Source organism: Cricetulus griseus, chromosome 7 (genome assembly GCF_003668045.3).
Source record: "Cricetulus griseus strain 17A/GY chromosome 7, alternate assembly CriGri-PICRH-1.0, whole genome shotgun sequence".
NCBI lineage: Eukaryota > Metazoa > Chordata > Mammalia > Rodentia > Cricetidae > Cricetulus > Cricetulus griseus.
In genome coordinates, this window is record NC_048600.1 from 85,109,141 (window position 1) to 85,121,926 (window position 12,786).

Genomic DNA, 12,786 nt, shown 5'->3' on the forward strand with positions numbered 1-12,786 from the left:
TCTGGGAGGAAGGTTTATCAGTGGATGTATTCTTTATAGTTTTGTGAATGATGTCAGCAGATGTTCTTTACTGTGCTGGCTTTCTCTCAGGCAGGTGTGCTTGTCATTATTCTGAGTGCTTTAGACAAGCACTCAGCTTGTCTAAAGTGTCTTCTTTTTGGTCATTAAGGTCATTTATCTGACCCTGAGCACCAATAATAAGGGGAGTGTATCCTCTCATTGTCTACTTCCTGCAGGAGGGGGATGATGGAGGTGGGTCTAGGCTCTGTCCCTAGGGTTTAATGGGGCATATGCTAGGTGACTTCATTATCCAGGAAAACAGTTCTAACTTGATTTGCTGTAGTGGATCATGTTACTGCTGTCATTCACTCCTGGAAAAACCTTTAAAAACACCTAATAGACAGGGTTTGTAATGAGTAAGATGAGACTGAAGACAGGGGACCCAGTCAGACCCTAATCAGGGTAGCCATTGTCCTCATAGTGATGACCATGATTTCATCCAGGAGCAACTTGTGTGAAATTTTTAAAGGACAGAGTAAAAATGGCATATAAGGTAAAGAGGAATGGAATGATAAAGCGGGGGAGACAGAGTGGAGGGAACAAAAGCCCGTCCTTAGGAAGATTCCTGTCACTGAATCATTGTCTGGGCCTTAGTTAAGTCTTTGGCCCTCTCAACCAGCTTGGGTTTGTTGGTGCAGTAGCAGCACTGTTCCTAGAGGAGAGCACAGTTCCCACCACTAGCAGCAGACAGGAGACCTATGTCTCTTTAACTTTGAGAACCACAGCAGCAAAGACTTGTCTCAGGCATAGCTGTGGAAAGTGATGGAGAAGAGGAGTGGGAAGGTGGACATCTGGGGAATGGAGGGTGGGGAAATGTAGGGATGGGAAAGCAAGGGATGGAAGAATACAGGACATGGAGCAGGACAGCTGGGAGGATTAGAGGATGCTAATCAAGGGGGAAGGGTTGGGGATGGTGGGAATGGTGTTGGGATTACAGGGATAGGAGCATAAGAGGATAGGAAGACAGGCATGGAGGATGCAGGGTGGAATTTTGCAGGACACTCCCTATTCCACGTTCCTCGTCTTCCTCCTTCTCTAATGTCCCACTCTGAGGATATCAGTCCTTCAGCCATCACTGTGACAGAGCGAGACAGTGGGGAGAGGCAGCACAGAGTGTGATTCAAGAGCCCAGTTTAAGTTCAGGCTAGGCCCTGTGAAGGAATCTTTAGAAGTCTCCTATCATTGGTTACCACACAGGGACCAATCCAGAGACAACTAAGTGAAGGACAAATTACTCAGAGAAACCAAAGAGCCAAAGGGACAAGTGTGTGGGGTTAAGTGTACCCAAGACTTTCCCAGAGGCCACAATGAGAGGCCAGATGGAGCATTAAAGTTCTGTGTCTTTTTGCAGGAATTGTCTTGATGAGCCCGTCTGACACTGGAGCTAGTGTCTCGGGAGGAATTTAAGCACTAGCTTCGGGGGTCCTGGCTCTTTCCCCTAGGCTGTGGTTATCAGTCCTAAGGCAGCTGTGTCTGAGGGATCCTGTGTTCTCTTTGCACATTGTCTGACTTGGGTCTCTGCTGTCCCCCACTGCCCTCAAATAGCATATATGATGCTGTACTTCCCAATAAACATGCTTGGCCTAAGTAATCAGCTCATGCAAGACTTACTGTTCTCAGCTGCTGCTTTTGTCTTCTTTATTTCTCATCCCCAGTCTTCCCATTTAACACCTCTCCATTCATGAACCTTATTCCTGCAGCTTCAGGTCAGACAGGAGAGAGAAGGGTGCAGGATAGGCTATGACAGGAGCAGGCACATGAAGCATGCAGGTGAATCAGCAACCTCCCACCCAACCAGAGCTGGCTGCAGACTCTCCAAGCAGGGGCTGGAGCCTGAGTCCTGGCTCTCAGGAGATGTTCCCCATGTCTGCCACTGTATGGCATCTTGTAGTCAGGCCAGCACTTATTTTTTCCACAACTCAAAAGGTTTGGTGGACTCTGTTGGTCCCACTACTCACCCTGCTCTTCCGAGGGGTTCACTGACGTTAGGGTCCCTGGCCAAAGCTCCTCAGCTAGAAATCATCTGTGAAAGTGAAAGACTTTGGCTCCTCCAGGAAGCCAGGAATCAAGAGTCTGCACAGATGCTCTTCTTCTGAGCTCTGGGAGTGGCAGTTAAACTATCCAGCTCATTTCCTGCTATGAAGTCTGCAGGTAACCCAGGCTGGAAGAGTCAGGCTTGAGAGCTTCCTCCATGCATGCAGAGGCCCTGCCTCCTGAGTCAGGACTCATGTTTGAGCCTCACTTCTCTTATCTACTAAAGTGGTGCCTCCCAGGTTTGCCAACAGGTCCAAGTTCAGCAGTAGCTCCTGGATCTCCCAGATTTGTGGATCTCTGCAGTCTCTCTCCTCCCTGTAGCCTGCCCAGCCCACAGGGTCTTCATTTCAGAAAGTGGCTCTCAGGTCCCAAACCCTGCATCTTTTCTCACTCCTGGACTCCCCTAAACCACAAAACTGGTTTGTGATTCCCACCAACATCATTTTTTTTTGTCAGTGTGTGGTGTGTGTGTGTGTGTGTGTGTGTGTGTGTGTGGAGTCACGTGTGTGCATATTTGTGGGCCTGGGAGCTTATGGATTTGGCTAGTCTAGCTAGTCATCAAGCTGGGGGTACTCTCTGTTTCTCACTCCTGAGCTCTGGGATTACAAGCCTTAGCCACACCCAGCAGGGATTTGTGAGGATGCTGTGGGTCACAGCATATGTCCTCATGCTTGCAGAGCCAGTGCTTTATCCACTGGCTTTTTAACAAGTCTGTAATCTTACACTTTTCACTCTACCCAAGGAGACTGCTGGTCCAGCCAGCATCCTGGGTCTCTCCTCTACTTTCCCAACTCTCCCTACTCATGCTTCATGGTCTCTTCTCAGTCTTGAAGCCAGAATCACATATCTAATATGTAAAAGAGTTTAAGTGACCTCTTAGCGGAAACCTTCTTATATTTCCACCTCACTCTGAGGGAAATACTACTGCCTGTCAGTCTGTCACACAGCTCTACCTGACCTACTCCATCTACCCTGCCCTTTTCTGGCATAGAAGCCACTTCACTTCCTCGCTCACTCTGCTGTGGGTTATCCGCTCTAGCATTCTATTCCTTGGACACCCCAGGAACTTGCTTTACACTAGCTTTGCCACTCTTTTGGAAAGACTTTCTTCTAGGTAGGTAGAAGCTTGCTAGCCCTTTTCTGAAATACTGTCCTTCCAGATTTACCTTCCTTTATTTTTCTGCTTGCCACCTGTTACCATCCAACACCTCAAACTTGATTTGTTTCTGTCACTTCCATCTACAAAGAGAATGGAAACTCTTGGAAGACAGGATGAAGAGTGATTGTTGATTGTTATACACCAAGGTGCTCACACTCACAGACTCTGAGAGGTGGTTATTTCTTTAATATTAACATTTATTTATTTGTGTTTGTGTGTGGTATGTGCATATGTATGGTGTGTGCATCTGCATGTGTGGTGTGTGCTTATGGTGTATATGTGTGTATATATGTCAGGTGTGTGTACTGTTTGTGTGTGGTATGTATATGGTATGTTCTTGTGATATATATATATATATATATATATATATATATATATATATTTGGTTGTATGTATTATGTAAAAACATGACATGGAATATGTGCTAGTCATAAGGTAACATTTAGGATTGTCTTCTATCTTTCTACCATATGTAACCCTGCAGTTGGATTCAGGACATCAGGATTGATGGTAGGTGCCTGTTGAAAGGGAAAATATAGACTCAGGACCCCAAAGACAAAATTCTTAGTTTTCTTTTTTTCTTTTTGGTTTTTTGAGACAGGATTTCTCTGTGTAGCTTTGGAGCCTATCATGGCACTGGCTCTGGAGACTAGGTTGGCCTTGAACTCACAGAGATCCTCCTGCCTCTGCCTCCCGAGTGCTGGGATTAAAGGCATGCCCTGACCTAAAATTCTTATATCAAGTTCTCAGCACAAAGGAGATTTATTTGCCCCAGATGGATAGAGCACAAAGATAAGGGGCAAAACAGGAGATAGATGAAGAGGGAGAAGGGGAAGGGAACAAGGGAAAGGAGTCAGGGTATTTGTGCCTGAAGACAGAGGACTGTCTCTGGATAGAGAGGAGACAGATGTGGCACATAGGAACATGACAGTTTATAAAGGAAAACCCCTGTTAGGAAGAGGTAATTAATTTTAATTTGGCATGTTAATTAGGTGAGCCAAAGGGGGCTTTGATTTCTGGGTTTCAGTATTTTCTTAGCTGGCCATTGGCAGTCAGCATCAAGAGGAAGTATTGGCCAGATAAGGGAATGGAAACCAGGGGCTTCAGGAATACAATGAAACAGTTTTTATCAAGGCAGAGGGCATAGGGGAGAAGGGCAAGGCCTGTCAGACATGCTGGAGTGGGCTAGTTTTCTTTCCCTTGCCCTGTGAATTTCTTCCTGGGAAAACATGATTGATACTGAAGGGCCACACCTATTATGGGTGGTGCCAACCCAGGCCAGGTGGTCCTGTGCCAAGTACAAATGTCTACTGAGCAAGCAAGAAGTTGAGTCATTAAGCAGCATTCCTCCATTACCTCTGCTGCAGCACTGTTTCCTCAGGAAGGACAGTGTAGGGTGAAGCTAACCTTTCCTTCCCCAAGTGTTTGTCACAGCAACAGAAGCCAAACTATGACATATCCTATGTCTTAACAAGTTTCCCTCTATGATGGAGATATCAGTTCAGACAAAATTGCTGTAGACCAGTGCCTTCACCTGCTGAGCCATTTAGTGGGAGCCAGGAGAGATGTCTTGTTTCTTCCTAGTCTCAATTTTATTTTTTAATTTTGAGATGCTACATCTCTCACTTTGTTTAAGCTACAATGAATCATATTGAAGAATGTGTATCCTTATGGTAAACACAGCCTTTTCTCTACTGTGTTGTTTCACAATATGAAGCAAATAGGTCAAAATATAATTTTTAAAAGATTTATATATTTATATATTATATATACAGTGTTCTGCCTGCACGGATGCCTGCAGGACCAGAAGAGGGCAGTAGATCTCATTACAGATGGTTGTGAACCACCTTGTGGTTGCTAGGAATTGAAGTCAGGACCTCTAGAAGAGCTGCCAGTGCTCTTAACCACTGAACCATCTTTCCTGTCCTGACAAACTGCATTATAAAGCCAATAAAGCTATCATTGTTAGAACAAGGATACAATCGGTAGGACAATAAATTTATTTTTATATGCAAGATTAAAAGAGGCTAAGGTATCTGAAATGCTTTCCATAAAATCTATTCCTGTCATATCAGTAAACATTTTTGAAAAGATTTCCTTAATTTCTTGCTGTAAATCATAAATCATTCGAGAAGAATTAGGATGACACATCAAATGCATCTTAACCTTTTACCAGACCTACTTGCTGTTATTGAACTTTAAAGGTATAATAAAATAGGATGTCCAATCACATTTTATCTGTTCCATCAACATTTCTAATTGCACTCTCATTAGTATTGCAGGTTGTTTGAAATCAGTTATATCATTAACTATCTCAGCATCTCTTTTATCCTGTCGAGTCCAGAGTTCGGTAGAATGGTTATGCCAGTTGCTAACAAACTCAGCAGTTTGAATTTCTTCATGAAGCACCTGTCCAGCTCCCATAACCAGAGCAATAATTAGTCCAATTATCTAACAAGCACTTGTTAATATTCTTTTATCAGGCACCTGTATTAGAATCATCACAGGAGAGTTTTGCTGTGGCCTCCACAGCTTCACCAGCTCTAAGAATGTGTAAACTTTCAGAGGCAACATCAAAGACATACTAGAATTAGCACATGTATGAAGAGTTCATTGTTCACAACTTATACTAGAGTTATTAGGGTACTGTACAGACCCTTTCAGTAACAAATAAGGTAATGCTACCAAGTGTTGACTCTACTTTAATCTAAGTAACAAAGTATACATATCATCCTTAATTTTTAAGTTTCCTTCCCATGCTTGAAGAGGGCTTAAGGCTCTTGCTGATTTCCATAAATTAATCTGAACTTTCTTGCCAAATTTCAAAAAAGAACCTGACTTGGATTCCAACTCCATGCTGTCAAATCTGTTCATTAACAGTAGAACTAATTTCCATAGTTCCATTTGAATTAAACCATTGCCATCTCAATTCTGAGTGAGAATATTTTCCCTGAGAGAAGCTATCAGGGCTCCAATCAATGACGTCTCACTGGGAGATATTCATAAGCACCTGAGGTTTCTCACTCTTACACTGTTGTCAGTGTACCCAGTCAGATTCCTTGTTGGTAACCCACATCTCACAAAACGGCAGATTTATGGAACTAGTAGCATTAATTTCTTGTCCTTTAAAAGCAAATGCACGAAGCATATAAAATGTGTGAAAATCCTGTAGATAAGTTCAGTATTTATCCCTAGCATTGGTGTGGACTTTGGGAGCCCATCCACACAGAGGGATACTCCCTGAACCAAGACACACAGGGGTGGGCCTAGGCCCTATCCCAAAGGATATGATAGATTCTGATGACCCCCTATGGAAGGCCTCACCCTCCCTGGGGAGCAGAAAGGATATGTGATAGGTAGGGTTTTAGTTGGGGGGGGGGGCTGGTAGGGAGGAGGGGAGGGAGAGGGAACTGGGATTGACAATTGTTTCTAATTCACAGGCTGACATAATTCAGCAGGTTCCCCACCCCCAACACCTGCAATCCAATGCTTTTCAGCAGCGTTGTCCCTGCTTCAACAGCATTTAAAAGTTTTGAAGTTAGGAGGTTGGAATCGTGGAACGATGGAGGAGTGGGCACTGGGATCTCGCTGTGTGTCTGCCTGGCCTCCTCTCTTCTTCGCGATCTTCGGCACCTTAGCGTCCTGGAGGTAAGGTTGGAAAGGACTCCGCAAAGGCCAAGACAAAGGCGGTTTCCAGCTTGCATTGAGCCGGCTTGCAGTTTTCTGTGGGCCGTGTTCATCAACACCTGAAATCTAGGACAACCAGCCATGGACGTGTGGGCGCCACCGCAGCTGTGTATAGAGCAGCCATCCTGGAGTACCTCACAGCAGAGGTACTAGAGTTGGCAGGAAATGCATCAAAAGACTTAAAGGTAAAGCATATTATTACCCCTCATCACTTGCAACTTGCTATTCGTGGGGATGAAAAATTGAACTCTCTGATCAAGGCTACAATTGCTGGTGGTGGTGTCAACCCACACATCCACAAATCTCTGATTGGGAAGAAAGGACAACAGAAGACTGTGTAAGGATGCCTGGATTCCTTATTATCTCAGGATTCTAAAAATCCTTTATAGCTGTCCAGTGTCGGTGATTCCAGTGGACTGTATCTCTATGAAAAACACAATTTTGCCTTTTTGTAATTCTATTTGAGCAAGTTGGAGGCTTAATTAGCCTTCCAGCCAACAAAATTTCTGCATTCGAGTCTTAACCATATTTAAGTGTTACTGTGGCTTCAAATAAGCTATTAATTTTGAAGTAGTGGGTTTTGATTGAGGTGACTGTTTTTAAAAAAACTGTTTGGATTTTAATTGTGATGCAGAAGTTATAGTAACAAACATTTGGTTTTGTACAGACATTATTTCCACTCTGATGGATAAGCTCAATAAAGGTCATATCCCAAACTTAAAAAACCAAAACCAAAAACAAAAAACCCCCAAAAATAAAAATTTGAAGTTGTTAAAACATTATCCAAGTTATCCTGGGGAATCCTCACATCAGCCTTCTGTTTAAAAAGCATGTCTTTTAGAGTGCAGCTAGATTTTCAACAACTGCTGGTCCTGTAGGATTGCACAGTAGCCCTGCAATGTGTTTTATGTTATACTGTGCAAATACATTGTTTTATTTTACTAGAAACATGAACAGAGGCATTTTTAGCTTTAATTTGTATCGGTATGTCCATTACAGACATTGCCTCTATTAAAAGTGTGATTATAGAATTGGCTTTTGTAGAATTCAGAGCACATGCCCATTGAACCCAGAGTGTGTATCAATGGTATGATGACTATGATTTAATTTTTCAAATTCTCTTAAGTGAAATACATCCATTTGTCAAATTTCTTTGTGTGTGTGTGTGTGTGTGTATGTGTGTGTGTGTCTTTTTTTGTTTTGTTTTGTTTTTCGAGACAGGGTTTCCCTGTGGCTTTAGAGGCTGTCCTGGAACTAGCTCTTGTAGACCAGGCTGGTCTCGACCTCACAGAGATCCGTCTGCCTCTGCCTCCCGAGTGCTGAGATTAAAGGCGTGCACCACCCACTCGGCTCCTGTGTGTATTTTAAGGATTACATTTTGCAGGTAAATGTACTTGATTATACAGAGAACAAGTAGGGCAGTTTTTTTTTATCATTTTTTAAAAGACTGTTGTCAGGTAATGGGAAAAAGTTTAAGCCATTATTTTTAACATGATGCTTTCAATAAAATTCTGAAGCCTCCAACACATTTTCTATTACTAATTAATCAATGTCTTCCTTTCCTTTTGCTACTAGCCCAGGTAATCCAGTATGAGATCGAATGTGAGCGATATATATTGGATAAATTCTGCCCAGGATTGTTTTTTGTGGTTGCATGAATAGCAAAATTAATTCTGAATTATCAAGAATTAGTTCAGCCGGTTTTATATGGAATGCAAACCATTCTGAATATTGAGAATGAGTAATTATATTCAGGGGTTCATTAAAGTCTAGTAAAAGCATTAGAATGGCATATAACTCTGATTTTTGGACTGAAACATGGACTTTGAATTATTTTACATGTTTCCTGCTTTATACTAAGTCATTCCTACTTTATTCATAAGTAGGCAGTATAAAAGCAAATTTCTAACTTGTTCTTATAAAGGGATAGTGAAAAAACAGTCTTGTAAATCAATAGCTAATTGGCTAATCTTTAGGCAATAAAGATGATAAAGGAATTCCAGGTTATAAAGACCCCAAGGTTGAGTTGCTTTATTTACAGCTCTGATATCAATTAAATTTCTCTTCAACTTTTCTCTTTTTCTTGAAAATCTATTTACATGCACACATCTCTCTCCTGCTGGTTTACCTATTTCCATATTCAGTTCCATCTCTTTTCACATGGCTACACATCCTTCTTTTACACACATTTCTCTTCTACATCTCTTTTCTCCACCACTTCATTCTCCTCACCTCCACACAGCCACAGCTAAATATCTCATTTACTCTCCTCTCATCATCTGTCACTTTACACAATTCCTGGGCACAGCGTGTCTATGTAGCAGCTGCTCCTTCACATAGCTCTCTGTCTCACACTCACACACATATTTCTGTATCATTCATTCATTCTTCATTCACTCACTCTCATTCATTCATTCTCTCATACTTCTCTTATACTTTTTCTTCTTTATCTCTCACAGTTCTCTCTTCCACTGCACTCTTCTCTCAACACCTCTATTCCTGCTCTGCTGCCTCAGCCTCAACATTCCTACTCTGCTATCTCTGCTCTCTGCTTCCCTACATCATTGCCCTATGCTTCTCCCACAGACAAAATTCTGGACAATTATATGTTACATTTTTAGGGCCTGACCTAATTACATAGTTTCTCTTGGGCTAGGACTGTCATAATGACTTGCCAGTGAGCTACCAAGGCCTTGCACATAGCTCAAATTTGATGGGGGTTCCCAGACAGTAAACAATTGGCTGAACCTTTAGGTTGGGGAGTACCTGCAGAAAGGTCCATTGCTGCATGGAGTTATGTGTAAGGTTGCTTCAAATCTGACTTTGAATGAGCATTAAACAGCACCTTCAGTGTTGGGGGTCCTTCTGTATGCTGTGGGTCTGTGTTTCTCTTATTGGTTGATGAATAAAGCTGTTTCAGCCAGTGGCTTAACAGAGAAAAGCTAAAGGGAAATCTGAACAAGGACAGAGAGAGGTAGTAGATGGGGATTGAAAAGATACCATAGAGCTTCCAAGGGACAATATGCCAGGGTGTCACCAGTAAGCCAAGGCCACAGGATGATATTCAGATTAATAGAAATGGGTTAATTTATAAAATTTATAGTGGGAGACTTCAACACCCCACTCTCACCATTGGACAGGACTACCAGACAGAAACTTTAAAAAGAAACAAAAGAAATAACAGAAGTTATGACCCAATTGGGTTTAACAGACATCTATAGACTATTCCACCCAAACACAAAAGAATATACCTTCTCAGCACCACAGGAACCTTCTCTAAAATGGACCACATACTCAGCAATAAAGCAAACCAAAACAGATACCAAAAAATTGGAATAACCCCCTGTATCTTATCGGACCACCATGGCTTAAAATTAGAATTCAACAACCACACAAATTGCAGAAACCCCACAAACTCATGGAAATGGAACAATGCTCAATTGCATCACTCCTGGGTAAAGGAAGAAAGAAAGAAAGAAACCAAAGACTACTTAGAATTCAATGAAAATGAAGGTACAACATACCCAAACCTATGCAACACACTGAAAGCAGTTCTAAGAGGAAAGTTCATAGTACTAAGTGCCCACATGAAGAAACTGGAGAATAGCCACACTAGAGAATTAACAGAACACCTGAAAGCTCTAGAACAAAAAGAAGCAAACTCACCCAGGAGGAGTCAATTCCAGGAAATAATCAAATTGAGAGCTGAAATCAATAAAGTAGAAACAAAGAAAACAATATAAAGAATCAAGGAAACAAAGAGTTGGTTCTTTGAGAAAATCAACAAGATAAACAAATCTTTATCCAACCTATCCAAAAGGCAGAGAGAGAACATGCAAATTAACAAAATCGGAAATGAAAAAGGGGACATAACAACATACACTTGGGAAATCCAGAGAATCATCAGGTCATACTTTGAAAACCTATACCTCTTAATTAAGGTTTTTCCCTACAGTTTTTTCAAGACATTGTTTCTCTTTAGACTGTATCCCTGGGTGGCCTGGAACTAACAGAGATCTGTCTGCCTTTATCTCTTGAGTCCTGGGATTAAAGGTGTGTGCCAACACCTCCTGACCTCTACAGCTTGTCACTGATTTTGCTTTCTGAATCCTCAGGCAAGCCTTAATAAATCATAAATAATATATCACCACACCAGACTAGATGAGAAAATCTCCTTCTACACACCTGGGAAAATGGCCCCATGTATTTGTCTCCAGGGCCAACCATCTTGTTTTGAATTTTCTCTGAAGTCTAAAGTTAGCTGTCTGGGTATAAGTCTGTCTTTGTGACTGAGAATCTTATGTCAGTGTGAGTAATGTAAAATATCCTCATGTTATTTATAATTTTTTGTTTTTTTGGGGGGGTAGATACATGAGAAATATAGAAAAATTCACAAATTTATAATATGACAAAATATATTCTAGTTGAGAGGTGGCAAACAAATGGCTAATTACAAATACTAGCTAAAAATAAGTTCCTAGTTTTGGGGGAGAAATTTGGAAGAGAATGAATTGTGGTTTTTGGAGAATTCTTTGTTTTCAGTATGGCAGTGCTCCTCAATGACTCAACATGCCTCATCCTCTACAATGATGGTGACAGCCTACAGTAAACAGTGTGATGGCACAGAGATGTACCTCACCATGAACTCCCACCCTAACTCCTTGAAGAAGATCACTCTCCTCAAGTATTTCTGCCCATTATATGAGTGAACACCTGCTGAAGGCAGGGGCCAGCATCACACCCCGGGGGAAATGATGAGCCGGCCAGTGTATCTGCAAACATGGCACTGCACACGCAGGGCCATCATTCCGCACCTCAATAATAGCACTGTACAGATTAATTTCTTTCAGAACCACACCAAACTTATCATGTGCCTCCAATGGCAGCAGTGACCTATATCGACAAGAAAGACTTCTGTACAAACTGCCTAAGCCTTCTGGAGGAATATGGCTGCTGCAAGGAACTGGATAGCTGGCTACGCTATGCCTGCACTATGGTAGACAAGCTGTTGAGCTTGAAACTATATCTGCAACTGTCTCAAGGCCTCCTCTCTCTGTCCTTTGAACTGGTGCCCCTGGCCCTGGGGGCTGGGTGTGGAGCAAATCCCCCCTTGAAGGGGTTGCTATGTATGCTTTTTTTATATGCTTTGTATATATTAATGTTTCCCTGCCCTCAAGTCCACTGTATGAACTATATATTTTTTCTCTTGAATTTGGTACTCCCTTTCTTCGTTTTAATATATTATCTTTATATACATTAAATAAATATGTATCCTTTTAAAAAAGGATTTAAAAAATATATATTGGCTGGGGACTGATTGAACCTAGGGTCTCATAAATGCTTGGCAAACACTCTACTATTGAACTACATCCCCAGCCCATACAATTACATATAAAAGTATAGATAAACATGTAGGCACCCAATACTGACATTGTACTAAGCTACACAGTTTTATTCCTAAAACATTATACATCTTGTATACTATTGCCAGATTAATAGTTGAATATCTCTTGCCATCACCGAGTGAAATCTGAGAAGGCTTAGGCAACATACTAATTACATTGATGCTTTTAACAAGTCATATACAATATTTTAAGTGTTGCTATTTAAAACTGAGATAGCTAACATTTATATTAATATCTGCTGTTTGGAAATAATGTTTCAATGCTAATGCTGTGGACACTTTGGTACTTTAGACCACATTAAGATTAATGATACAGCTATTTAATATATATTGGTTAACTAGTATTTAAAAACACTTTTTTTCTGAGTGGCCTTTGAGAAATGTGCATTAACTGTGGTTTCCAGCCATACATTATTCTCTAACTTGTGATTATTTAACCCCC

The 12,786-nt window shown here is 41.5% G+C and overlaps 1 pseudogene; it reads left to right on the top strand.

Moving 5' to 3' along the window:
* Positions 1-1,824: 1,824 nt before the first annotated feature.
* On the top strand, positions 1,825-7,281 carry LOC100758422 (annotated as a pseudogene).
* The last annotated feature ends 5,505 nt before the right edge of the window (positions 7,282-12,786 follow it).